Raw genomic sequence first — 14140 nt, 5'->3', positions numbered from 1 at the left:
CAAGAAAGATCTTCACGTCGAATGAGACCACCCTTCATGCATCCTTCTCAGTGCGGAAATGGACAGATGTGGATGAAGAAACCGGAAAATATTCTTCACCTCCAGGAAACAGACTCATCCTCTCCTTCACGAAGCCCATCTCCACACGGAAATGTATGGTACGTTATTAACTCAGAGGCATACTTCACTCATGTCCTCATTCCATATTGCACAGCTCTGAACATCCCTTTTCTGTTGTAGGCAGGACCCCACATGGGGTCCCACGTTACGTCCACTCCTCATGTTTTCCTAGGTCCCTCTCACCTGTGATGGTCTTCCCAGACTTCCCTTGTTTTCAATGAGCTGGACGGGTTTGGAAGAAGACTGCTCAGGTCTTCTGTAGAATGTCCCTTGGCCGGGGTTTGTGTGATGCTTTTCTCACGTGTAGACTGGGTTATAGGGTTTTAGAAGAAAGACAGAGGCAAAGGGTCATTTTGGTCACATCCTAGCAAGGGTACGTTCTGTTAACGTGACGGCATAGCTGGTGGCAATCAGGTATTTGTTGGGATTTTCCACTGGAAAGTTACCTTTTTGTTGCTTACTAGTATATTTTATACGTACAGAAACGTGCAAAGCAGGAAATGCAAATTACCTATAATTATACCATCATTTCCTATGAGGTATATATCCTTTTAATTATTTCTGTAACTATACACCTGTACCTATGTATAGCTATATTTATATCTACCCAATCATTTTAACTTGTTTGTTAATTTATATATTGCACTCTTGGCCCTTGTCGTTACCTATCCTGGAACACCATCTTTAAATGACTGCATTGAACTTCAGCTCCTTTTTATTTGATCCACTCTCCACTTGGGGCCTTAAGCTCCTGCCATCTCTTCACTGTTAATAAACAGAACTTGGAAGAACCTACAATTAAATTTTTGCATGCGCCGATGATTCCTCACTGACACTGTATTTCTAGGAATGGAATTGATCGTCAAAGAATGTTCATTTGTTTTCTTTGCTATATATTGACGTATTTCCTCCCGGAAAGTTTGTAACGCATCAGAAACCCTTGGGTGCACCTGTTTCCCATGGGTGCCACCAATACCGAATGTTAATATATATGCTATGCACATATACACCCATGCTCTTGGTTCTATTTTGTTGGCACACATGTGATGACACATGTTTACAATGCACATTGTGTGAACAATTTCAGGTAAGCATGAGCCCATTGGCTGCCACTGATGCTTCTTACGATTACAGTACAGGTTTCCCAGAGGGCTGCTACATTCTGTGCCCGACGTAAGAATTGGCTCTGGGCACATGGCTGAGTGGCAGGAAGATGTTCTGTTGTTATTCCAGAGGCATAAGCAAGTGCATTTAGGCGCATGGTGTTGCAACTCATATTTAAAGGACCGTCAGGGTGTTTGCAGGGCCGTGATTTACCTTTCCATTAATAAACACATGTCCTTATGTTCAGCCAACATGCCAAGTAGCTTTGAAAAATGCCTCCTCGACCAAAGTCCGGAAGTCCTTCCATCATAAATGAATAGCAATTCATTTTCAAGCCCTTTTTTATTGACCTGGTAGATAGTTTTTGCTTCGTAGCTCACTGTAACTCATGAAATCCCCCCTGCCGTACAAGGAAAATTCTCAGAAACTCTTCTCTCTCTCTTTAGTACCTTAGAATTCGTTCCTTTAATCTACATATCTTGAAACTGAGCGCACGGGGCAATATGCTGAAATCCGGCTAACCCAGAGTAGAGATGATTGCTATCTCTTTAAATATTTTTAAATTGCTTTAATTGCGGAATGCTGATTTCCAAGTGTTGAGAAAATAGAATGCCATCCTGGAAATTGGAGCGTTTTTACCTGAAATATGTATTTAGAAAAGTTTTGAATTTGCATCACACATCAATTAACTCACCTCAGTTAAGCACCTGAATAGCAAAAATAAATTAACATTAATTAGTGCCAACAGCCCATAATCATATTCTTAAATATAGCTTTTATTTTCCATCTCAATGTCATGGGACATTTGAATGCTCTTCAGTTCCTGAGCTTTAATTATTATTTTTTTTTTTAACCGAATCAAGCTTTCCTGGTTTTTGCCCTCTGCCGGAAACTACAGGTGGTGATAAAAATGACAATCAGTTCTGCAAACTTCTTGCCAACTGGAGGTAAAAGCTCTGGAACGTGGATGAGGAAACAATGTTTAGTACAAGCATCACCCCTAACCTCTGTATGCATCTACATAAGCTGATAGATGTCTTTGAAACACAGATTTCTCGTCCCTCAAAAGAATATACATTTTTTACCAAGTCTCAAAATTGAGAGATTGTAGAAGTTCTTGCAAATTTAAAAGCGCTTTACGGTTGCCAGAGAACATTATTGTTTGTAAACTGAAGCTGATGATTCCTTAAGCTTCTCAGCACAATTTAAAAACACATTTCTTTTAATATATTTTTGATCATTTCTAAGATACGTATCTAAGATAAGTATGTATCACTGCGTCATACTTAAAATTTGCATTTGAATGTCATGGGACCAGTCTTATGTCTGGTTTTTGTGTGTGTATATGTGTGTGTGTATTTTGGAGGAAGCATTAAAATTGAATTGGAATTTTGGTGAATATTACATTCTACCAAAAGTATTTGGGAATCCATCCTTTACTATTAACACAAGTGTAAGACCACTCATTATGTAGCACATGTCATATGGCTATATATTTTTTAGAGTGAGTGGAAGTATATGGGTCAGACTTTGAACACAGATCATTAAATCAGTTGTGGTACTTTTCCTGCATAGACAGAAAACTGAGAAAAATGCCCGGAGGACATCTGCAAAACACCAAGAGTTAGCATCTTACTTAATGGTTAAGGTTGGATGCTTTCCCTGAAGATCAGGAGCATGACAAGGACAAAGATTACTGCTCTTACCACTTCTATTCCATATTGTTCTGGAAATTCTAGGCAAGATAGGGAAGAAAATACAAAGTCATGCAGATAGAAAAAAATTTGGTAGTCAGTTCATTTTATTTTAAGATTTTATTTATTAATGAGAGACACACACAGAGAGAGAGAGAGAGAGAGAGGCAGAGACCCAGGAAGAGGGACAAGCAGGCCCCATGCAGGGAGCCCAACGCGGGACTCGATCCTGGGTCTCCAGGATCACGCCCTGGGCCGAAGGCAGGCACCAAACCGCTGAGCCACCCAGAGATCCCCGGTAGTCAGTTCATTTTATAAATTCAACAACAATTTTTTAAAAGGTATGCAGATAGGAAAAGAAGGCAATTTTTATTTGCAGATGTCATGATCTCACATATGGAAAATTCTAAGGATACAAGCTCAGTATATTTAAAAAAATCAATTGGGCAGCCAGGGTGGCTCAGCGGTTTACTGCCGCCTTCAGCCTAGGGCGTGATCCTGGAGACCCGGGATCGAGTCCCATGTCAGGCTCCCTGCATGGAGCCTGCTTTCTCCCTCTGCCTGTGTCCATGCCTCTCTCTCTCTCTCTCTCTCATGAATAAATAAATAAAATCTTTTAAAAAAAATCAATTGAATTTCTATATGCTTGCAGCAAATAATCCAAAAATAAAAATAAGAAAACAATTCCATTTATAAAAGCCTTGAAAACAACAAAATGCTTAGGAATAAATCCTATGAAAGAAGTACAACCTATATTCTGAAAACTAGAACACGTGGTGCAAAGTGCAAAGACATCCTATGTCCATGATTTGGAACACTTCATCTTTGTTCGGGTTAATATTCACCAAAGCGGTCTACAGACTCACTGCAAATTCATCAAAACCCTCATGGCTGATTCTGGAAATGGAAAAGACTCTAAAATTCACACGCTATTGCAAAGGATGGTGATATACGAAGCATTCCTGAAAAACAAATTGGAGGACTCACATTTCCATGCATGGGTGAATATATAAACACAGGTGGTCCATCCCTAGAATGGACTGTCCCCTAATCCCTAGAATAGAATTTTTTTTCCAGAAAAAAAAAAAGAAAGACGTGCTGACATGTGCTACAACATTGATGGCCTTCGACAATGGTATGCCATGAGAAGAAGCCAGTCATAAAGGACCACGTTTTTTGGGGGACTCCATTTATATGAAATGTCAAGAGTAGGTGAGTCTTTAGAGACAGTCAGTGCATTAGTGGTTGCAAGGGCTGGAGTGAAGGAGCGGTGCAAATGTATGTATGCAAAGGTATGCAAAATGCATAGGCTGCCTTTCTGAGCTGATGAGAATATTCTAAAATTTATGGTGATGGTTGCACAATTCTGTGAACAGAAGAGAGACCATTGAATTCTACGCTTTTAAATGGGTGAATTGCATCACGTGTGAATTATATCTCAATAAAGCTGTTACAAGAAACAAAAAAAACTTGTGGAAATCAAAGAGTTCTATAGTTTGGACCACCTCTTATCACTGGAGTGAGTTCTCACGTTGTTGATCTATGGTTCCTGCTATATCCCAAAGGTCATGCTTAGCTGGGATTCTGGGAACTTGGATTTCTTTTACTTCCTGAGGATAAGGGAATTAATTCCTGCCTGGATGTAGAGAAAAAATTTCCTGTTTCAAAGTATGGAGTTCTACTAAATACAATAAACTGATCATCAATCCAATGTATCTGGAGCAACTGTTAATGCCACGTGCTATGCCAAGGACTTTTGATGATACCAAATATTTAAATGCACAAACCAAAGCATCCCTGTCTTCAAGCCCAGGATGGCCTCGGCCAAGAGATACACTTTTTAAATTTGTGTTTTAATTTCATTTCTGGTATATAGTTGAATGCAGAAATTATAAATTCGTGTGTGGCCAAATCATTACATCTGTGCAGTGCCTGGGGTTTCCATCTTGCTTCAAAAGTTATCTCCAGGGCAGCCCTGCCCTGGTGCCTCAGTGGTTTAGCGCTGCCTGCGGCCCAGGGTGTGATCCTGGAGACCGGGGACTGAGTCCCACATAGGGCTCCTTGCATGGAGCCTGCTTCTCTCTCTGCCTGTGTCTCTGCCTCTCTCTCTCTCTCTCTCTCTCTCTCTGTTTCTCATGAATAGATAAATAAAGAAATCTTTTTAAAAAAGTTATCTCCAGTTCAACACCATATTTCCTATTCCCTTCTAGAGTCTCTACCCTCATATTTAAAAATATATAAGGAATACAATAAGCCATAGCTACATAAATAGGAATATCTATCCATCCATCTATCCATCCTGTCAGTCTGTCTATCCATGCATCCTATCTATTATCTATTTATCCATCTGGTCAATCTACTATCTATCCATCCTATCTATCTATCTATCTATCTATCTATCTATCTATCTATCATCTATCTATCATCTATCTGTCCATCCATCTGGTCAATCTATCCATCTTGTCAATCTATTATCTAACCATCCTGTCTACCTATCTCTCTATCCATCCTATCAATCTGTCTATCCATCCATCTGGTCAATCTATCCATCCATCCTATCTATCCATCCATTTGTCCATATGTACTATCTGATCTATCATCGATCATCTCTATAAACAAGTAGATACTGTTTAGAATTATAGTGACCTCACACCTATCTGTGAGTGTACATGTGCAGCTGTTTTTCCCTCCCATCTCCACATCACCATCTCACGGTTACTTGTGAAATGTGCTCTCTCTTCCTCACTGACTCTTTGTCATACACTAGATTCCCCTCTTCATGTCAATCTATTTATGGACTCCTTGTCCTGTTGATTGCTCTCTGATTATTGCTCTACCAATACCAAGTGGCTGTAATACATGTAGCTTTATAACACATCTGTGCATCTGAAGGGGCCGGTGCTTCCTCACTGCTCTGAGAACCAGCTTTTCTCATACTCAGAGAAATCCTGCTGGCATTTATATTGAGATTGCTTTCAATTTTCCAATTAATTTAGGGAGATTGACATCTTTACAATACTGAGTCTCCGTCGCCAAGAAAAAAAAATAACATGTTTTTCCACTTATTTAATTCTTACTTAATATATGTCAATGATGTTTCAACATTTTCTCTAAATATGTTTGTACTTGGCTTTTTAAGTTAATTTTGAGGCACTTTATTTCTTGCTTATTTGGTAATGTGAGTTATCTTTATGTCATCTTATTCTCTAACATATTATTACTCATATGTGGGGCAATTATTGAATTTGTGAGTCAATTCCATAAATAGACATTTTACTTTAACATCTTAATGTCTCCATTTTTATTCTTCTGGAATCATAATTGTAGGGTGTAGTTATAAAACTAAACTTTTTGAATATAATAGATATACTAAGTATATTTTTCACTTATTTTTTCTATGTGTTGCATTAGATAGTAATTCTAGAATAACATCAAGCGTTGATATTCTGGGTTGCCATGAAGGCAAAAAAAGAAAATCTTGAAAGTTCAAGGCAGAAAAGGTAACAGAGATGGAAACATCAGGGAATCAGTGAAGATCCAGAAAGAAATGGAAGAAGGAGTGCCAGGGGTTCTACACAAAAGAGAATTTTGACCCTTCACTGCTCTCTGGGGATCTCACAGGAGTGAACCAACCTGATTTGAGCAAACCCTTGTTGACTCCCCAGGGAACTGTGCCTGCATCTGATGACTCGCAGCACAGTAGCACTTAGCACATTGACCCAGTCATCTGGAGGGCCTCTCTGGTGGCATGAACTCACCCTGGAGCAGAACTGCAGAGAGGCAGCTTTGGGAGGGCACAGCCCCCTCATTCCTCAGCGGAGGACATCAGCCTCCAATTGCAGGAAAGGAGATGCTGGTTCACAGTTAACTTCTATGACTAAGATTTTTTTTCTGTTCCTCCCTCAACTACCCCACCTGTGTGGGATTCCCACTCCTCATAAAGGCTATGAACTTGTGGGGGGCAAAACAGGTCCACCTCCTTATCCGAAGTCTTGAAAGAATAAGCTCATACTCCATCTCCTTAATACTTAAGAAAACCCCCTCAAATATGTAGAATGTTCTAAAAGTAGTATAAAGAACTATTTTTTTATTTTCCGGAAACATTTCTGAGTAAATGTGGTGGCTTTGATGCATCATTAATCCCAAAAATGCATTACATGTGTCCTACAAATGGGGAAAGTCATGCATCAAACTAAAGAAATTATCCTGGATCCATTACGTCAGACAACCTAATCATCAGACCTCATTTAAGTTTGCCGATTATCACGTCCTTTAGAGTCAAAAACTACATTCCAGAATCACATGAGGCATTTGATCATATCTTTCTTATTTATTTATTTATTTATTTATTTATTTATTTATTTATTTATTTATATTTATGATAGTCACAGAGAGAGAGAGAGAGGCAGAGACACAGGCAGAGGGAGAAGCAGGCTCCATGCACCGGGAGCCCAACGTGGGACTCGATCCCGGGTCTCCAGGATCGCGCCCTGGGCCAAAGGCAGGCGCCAAACCGCTGCGCCACCCAGGGATACCTGATCATATCTTTCAATCTGGAGCAGTTCCTCAAATTTCTCCTTGACTTTTATAACCTTGATGATTTTGAAGTTCACAGGCCAGTTATTTTGCAGAATGCTCCTCATGTTGTGTTTCTCTGATTCTCTGACTCCATTCAAGCTATGTGTCTTTGGCAGGAATATCCTAGAAATAACGTTCCTTTTGATACTTTCTTGTGGTGAACAACATTTTCTTAGTGCCGTTAATCAATGATGACCTAATGATGGTCACTTGATCATTCCTTTAAAGTGTAAAGTCATTTTAAAGTCTGTAAAGTCAGTGTAAAGTCACTCACTTGCCCTTTGTAATTATGTAGCATTGGATATCCTATTCTTCATCAAATTTGCTATTCATTTATTTAGGTCAATATGGCCTCATGATTTGTCATTTCATTCAATGGCTTCTAATCCTTTCAAACTATCCCAAGTGTGACCAGTCCTAGCTCCTCCAAATTAGCTTCAGTGTGTTTGACGTGATCTCATGATTTGGGCACTTCCTGACACAAGATATTCCTAACTCAGCTTGTACTTTTCCTGATCCAGTCCCAGATGTGAGGGAGCCCTCATATTTCTTAATAGAGAATGGTAGCTAGAAGCCAAAATCTAGGTCTTTGGTGTACTCATTGCCATTGGACTGTCCCTGTTCCCAGATCCCTTACTAAACAGAACCAGGGAATAAATGCACACATTTATATCTGTATTCATTCTTTATGTCTCTCATGGTATCAAAAACCATTCATTCACACAGATAGCCTCTGATCCTATTCCCACACCACAGTCTTCACTGAAGCTTTTTCCATTCCTAATTTTAACTCCGTTATCTGACCATGGGAACCTTGGCTCCCATTGTGACTAATGTACATGGTTATTTGTTCATTTCCCTTTTTTGGATGCAATCTCCCATAGCTGATCCTACTTCCACCCCCAACACCAGTGCCACCTCTTCTCCTTTGGATTTCCAACATCCCACTCCAGGAAGCTTTCCTATGTGGCCACTTCTCACGTCAGCTCTGACATCCTGGTCTGGACCGCTGAAGCTCTCTCCCTGCCCTGGCATAAACATCTATTGTTCTCAGCCGTATCCTGTGGATTTAGGATGAATCAATTAAGAAAGGAGAGAGAAGAGCCTGTGGTCAAATTCCATGCTTGTCTAAGGCTGGGCTTGCCTGTGAAGAAAATAGTTAATTCTATTTTCCACAGCAAAGGAACAATCACGCATTGCATTTGATAAAGGAACCCTGACTGATGAAATAAACCCAAAACTGTGTAAGGGTCCAAACACTAGAGCAACCTTTCTTGCCTGATGTCCAAAACAGGGTATCTTGAGTCACAAATGACTCTTGTCGAAGGAATGGTTCAGGCACCAGTTCCTCTCCTCCTCGGTTTGGTGCCATAATTTTCCATAGCCAAATTCTCAGGCTTGTCTTCATCCTGAGGAATGAAAGAGAAGGAACCATATCATAGGATTTTTATGCAGCAGGATTGAAAGTTAGCCTCCACGAATTATGTTCACCTCCTAGAAGTCAGGATCTCACTGCAAGGCAAGCTCTGGACGTGTGCTCACAACGCGTCCAAGGAAAGAAAAAAAAGAGGTGGCAGTTAACCAGTTTCTGCCAGACAGGACGTAGCACGGTTCAAATGGAGATTAACACATGGGCACTATATTTGGAACACGCATGATACTATCAAGAGAACAACCTTATTCTATCCATGTGCGTGTGAATGCAATTACCTTCACTACTACTTCAGCTTTGCCATGTTTTCTCCTTCAAGAAAAGGGAGATTATCTTTTTTTAAGCCATGTTCAGCAAGCAGATATGACTCAATGTGATCAGGCCTGTGGAAATTTTCTTATATTATTAAAGATAGTGGTTGTTTTTTTCCCCTCTAATTTTGATTATGTCACAATTTATGGTGGTGGCCAGTAAGAAAGAGCAGTGTAATAAACATGTCTTCACGCGACCGTCTTTGGCCAGGAACTTCAATAAATGTCCATTGGCAAAAATGCATAAACAAATTCATTTTGCACAAACCCAAGGACTCATTAAAAACAAAACTATCAGAAACGGAGATTCCTGGCACAAGCCACATTTCTGGTAGCTTCCGCCCACTTGTTTATTGGAAAGAATCTCAGGGTTGAGTGATAAGGATGATAACTCATATGACCTTGTCCCTTTTCTTGCCGATGCAGCTTCCAACACGTGGGCTGCTAAACCAGCATCATCTAGATGGTGTCAAATGCGTAAAATTTAAAAAGAAAAAAAAATGTAAATCATGACAGTGACCATATTTACCGACTACTCTACAGTATCTTGAGAGCTTCACTATCCTGGAGAAAAGGATTAATGGACATTGTGCTCAGATTTGCTTTATTCTAAGTCCTTTGGTGTCTCTTGGTAAATATTTCCTTTTCCCAACGTTAAAGGGATGATACCTGGCACACCAATTTCTATTTGTAGCTCTTTCTAGCTGATCAAGTTAAAAAAAAAAAAGCAAAAAAAAAAAAAAAAAAAAAAAACCAACTAGAGTGGCAAAACCTCCCATACATTTTAAGCTGAATTTGACACTTTGGCATAACCAGACTTTGCCATTTGCTATGTCAACATGGAAAAAGTAAGGGTCTGGCCAGAGGTCAAGAGAAAATGAAGAAAGATGAACAACAGGGAGAAGAAAGACAGTTCACTGAGGTCACGCCTAAGCTGATACGAGTGGGACAGCATCTCTCCCATGAGCGATAGAGGGTCCCGGACATCACCCCCACAAATGCATTACTCCCGCGGGGCCAGCTCGGGGTCACCTGGTTGACCATGGCTCCAGCCTCCTTCCCCACATGGCTGCTGATCCCTGACCTACGTCATCACAAGCTTTGTTTCCAGACCTGCGTATGAGCAATGGGTTCAACAAGAAAACAATCTTAACATTTTCACAATACGTGTTCTCCCTGTGTCTATTTAGTAATTATAAACATGGGACTGTAGTGTAAAAATCTAAGGAATGTTAAAAAAAAATCTATAGTGTTCTTGCTGTTTGTGACATAATAACCACTTACTGGAAAGATTGTAATTTACTCCATGCGAATTTAAAATGTTCATGGCAAAGTAGACGACTTCTCAGTTTGCACAGCATGATTCGTAGAGGGGGTGGTGTTGGAAGCGAGACGGGCAGCAATCCATGTGGAAGAGCAAGCTTGGGGAGGAGCATGATTCTCAGTAGTGAGGGAAGAGAGAATCAGATTTCCTCTGCTCTGCATGGGCCTCGCCATGCATGCTGTGCCACTAGAGCCGACACTTGGCCCGTGTCCTCAGACCTGTAGCATGCAGTGGGACACAGGGCTGGGAGGGGCAATGCAAGGCGGGTGTGAGAGGGATGGAGCACAGCTCTCAAAATCAAGGAAAGCTTTCAGATGCCCTCAAGGCTGCAGCCCAAGCTTCACATGGCAGCGTAGTGAAGTCTGCCTATTGAACCTATATCATGAAACCAGATCCAGAGCACCTTGGAGTAGAATCCCGGTGCCGATCACTGGTAGTGGTGCAAGCCCTCCCACCTGTCACCCTCTTCACTTTCAAAGCAGGACCACTCATGTCTAGTTTACAAAGCACTTGTGGCAACCCTTGAAAAGCTTCCGCTCCAGAAGTAGGGGTGCCTCCCTCTGCTGACATCCTGGTTCAAAAAGATGCTGATTTTCTTCAGAGCTATTCTTAGAGGTGATATCACATAATTTTGGAACACTAATTGGATTTTGAAACCAACCCTTCCAATGACGAGGCTCTGACTCTATACACTCTCTGCCAACATCAGGCTTTTATAGATCTTACCTCACTCAAGCTCTTCCCCCACTCAAAGGGGACGTTCTTAAATAATTAATTGTGGAAGAGATTTGCTGAATGGTTATTGTTTAGAATGCTCTGAGATAATGTCTTGTGCAATGAAAACAGACTGGTGAGCAAGACACGTTTGCCCTGCCTTTTTGTAGCCTAAAATAGAGTGGAGGCACTTTGGCAGGTGATCTAGAGAGTCCTCAGAAATACATTGGAGGAATAGCTAACCCCGGGGGGCTGGAAACATTCCTTAGGACAAATAATAATAATAATAATAATAATAATAATAATAATAATAGTGTGGAATAAGGGACAAAGGACTACAGGGGAGACAAGCAGGTGATTAAGTCAACGGTTGGGGTCAGAGAATAACACTGACATTATGATAACATTGTGCAATATTAAGGGTTGCAGTTCTCAGAGGGTTGCTGGGAAGCACGATGCAGCCGAGTGACAGAAAGAGACACCGTTAGAAGAGCTCCAAGCTATTAAATCTAGTTTAGATTGCTTATGCGGAAAAAAAAGAAAGTAGCAGGCAAGGAAGGAGTAGGCTGAGTGAACAACAGGCAGAGCTGGGAAAGATTGTGTGGTGTTCCGAAATGCTACCCCAAGAAGAAGATCTGCTTTGTAGTCTGAAGAAACAAAGAGCAAAGCGTGGAGAAATCAACCCAGTAGCATGGAAGCCAATTTGAAATGGTGGAATGAATGCAAAGGAAGGGCACACACAAATTATTTTTTCACAAGTGATTTTTTTTTTTTTGATGATGGGAGAATGTATTAGATTTCTCAAGCTTAAGGGACCTCCAGAATCTTACTTTGAACTCCAAATACAAGTTGGAACTTGGGGAAATAAGGACCACTGGAGGGGAGGCCAGTACAGAAACCATCGTACAAAAAAAATTTCCCAAGCCGAGGAAGTAATTTTGAGTTTGGTGACCCCAAGGGCCTGCCAAGAACTTTGTGGAAAAGATAAGAATCGCATCCAGGCATTTGAGCAGCAAATGTAAGTGACCTGAAAAATGGAAGGAAAGAATAGTTTATCCTCAGAGTTTTTTTTCCGCAACGAGTGCCGTAAGATGATTTAAAAATAATGCAGTGCCTTTAACAAAAACAGTCCAGGGACCACATTTGTAGTCTTAGCTCATTTGTGAAAATAAGACAAAGCCAGTTATAGTGGAAAAGGATCAACAGTGTAAATACCTCCCGTTGGCAAATGTTTAAATAAATCACATTACATCAAGTCAATGGATTATTATGGATCAAAAAGAAGTGTTGTGAAAACCGTATATTAGAAAATGTCGTATACTATATTAGGTATCAAATAAATTGGATATAAACATCACAAAATGAAAAATATACTTGGAAAAAAGTGGGATGAAATGTAGACAAGTGATTAGCAGTTATGTTTCGGGGGCTTCGCTATGATTCTATTTGTCTCCTGATTATCTGAAACGTAAAGCTACCTATATTCATCCTGGGTTTCATATAATACAGAAACACCAAATTTTAATATTTTGTTTTGTTTTGTTGTTTTGTTTTGTTGTTTTTACGTTTGATTCATCTGCAGTTAACAGATATTGACTCAAATTATCTTAGGAGTAAAGATGATTTCCTTTCAAGGTGCTCAGAGACCAGAAGGGAAACTAGACCTGGAGATCAGGCTGTCAGCAGGCTAAGTGCACGCAGGTCAGGCTGTCAGCAGGCTAAGTGCACGCAGGTCAGGCTGCTCCTGCCTCACTTTTACTGTGCTGTGCTCTCTTCTATGCAGAGTCTGCGCCTTGCTTCTCCGGGGTACCAGCTCCTTTATTCCACCTCCCTCCTCCCCCCGCCTTCCCTCTCCTGCCTGTCTTCTGCTGCTCACTCCAGGGCTTCCTCCTGCTGTTGCATGCTGCGATGGCTCTGCTTCCACCTGCCCTTCCTCACCGTCCTTCTGCATTCCTGCAGAGTCCGTGTGCTCGCTTTGAGACCTCACCATCTAAGACTCATCTAGCTGAGATTTCTGGAAGGAGCATCTTACTAGCCTGTTTGATCCCTGTGTGCCCCAGCCCACACTGGACACGTCCACTCTCTCCTCCTGGGTCACATGCTCTGCACCGGTCCAGTCCATAGTATTCAGGGCATGAAAATAAGACTCTCCACAAACACTCCTTCAGCAGGGGACATAACCGGGGCAGCGGAACAAGGCAGTCACCATAATTGAAAATCAATAGATAAAACCATTGACCATTTCAATCATAGACATTTAGTTAATTGCTAGTACTCAGCATGAATCACCCTGCCACTGTCTGAGACGGTGCTGAGGGGGATGAAAGCAAATCCTTGCTTCGAAGCACATCCACTTCTTTTCAGCCACCTTGTTTTATTCCTTGTAGCCCCAGGCCACCCCCCCTTTTCTTTAAAGCACATGTTTATTAGATTCATGAATTGCTGAAAATAGCTATAATCATACTCTTTCCTGAGTCATGCGCCATGTGCTTAGCACTCATTTAATAACTAACAATCTTTGGAGACTCACATTATTATTAATTCATGGCCAAGTCGGGGCTCGAAGTCAGGTTTGGTTAACTTCCAAAGCATGGCCCCGCCGTGCCTTCCCCATTATAATGCATCGTGGCACATACCACACACACACATCAGTATCAGACACAGGCACAAACTCAACTCTCCTCAACTTTCTGTGCACTCCTGATAACAGGCAATGAATTTGCTGGTGCCCTTCCTAGATCTGAATGGCTTGTGTCTACTGCAGAGACAGAGACTCACCGTAGAGCCTAATTGTGAATTATAGCTGTGGGCGGAGCATTAATTAACCGGGCCCATCGACGTGGGCAGAAATTCCTCTCCATCT

Source organism: Nyctereutes procyonoides, unplaced genomic scaffold (genome assembly GCF_905146905.1).
Source record: "Nyctereutes procyonoides isolate TBG_1078 unplaced genomic scaffold, NYPRO_anot_genome, whole genome shotgun sequence".
In the NCBI taxonomy this organism is placed as follows: domain Eukaryota; kingdom Metazoa; phylum Chordata; class Mammalia; order Carnivora; family Canidae; genus Nyctereutes; species Nyctereutes procyonoides.
This window is presented reverse-complemented; position numbering follows the sequence as displayed.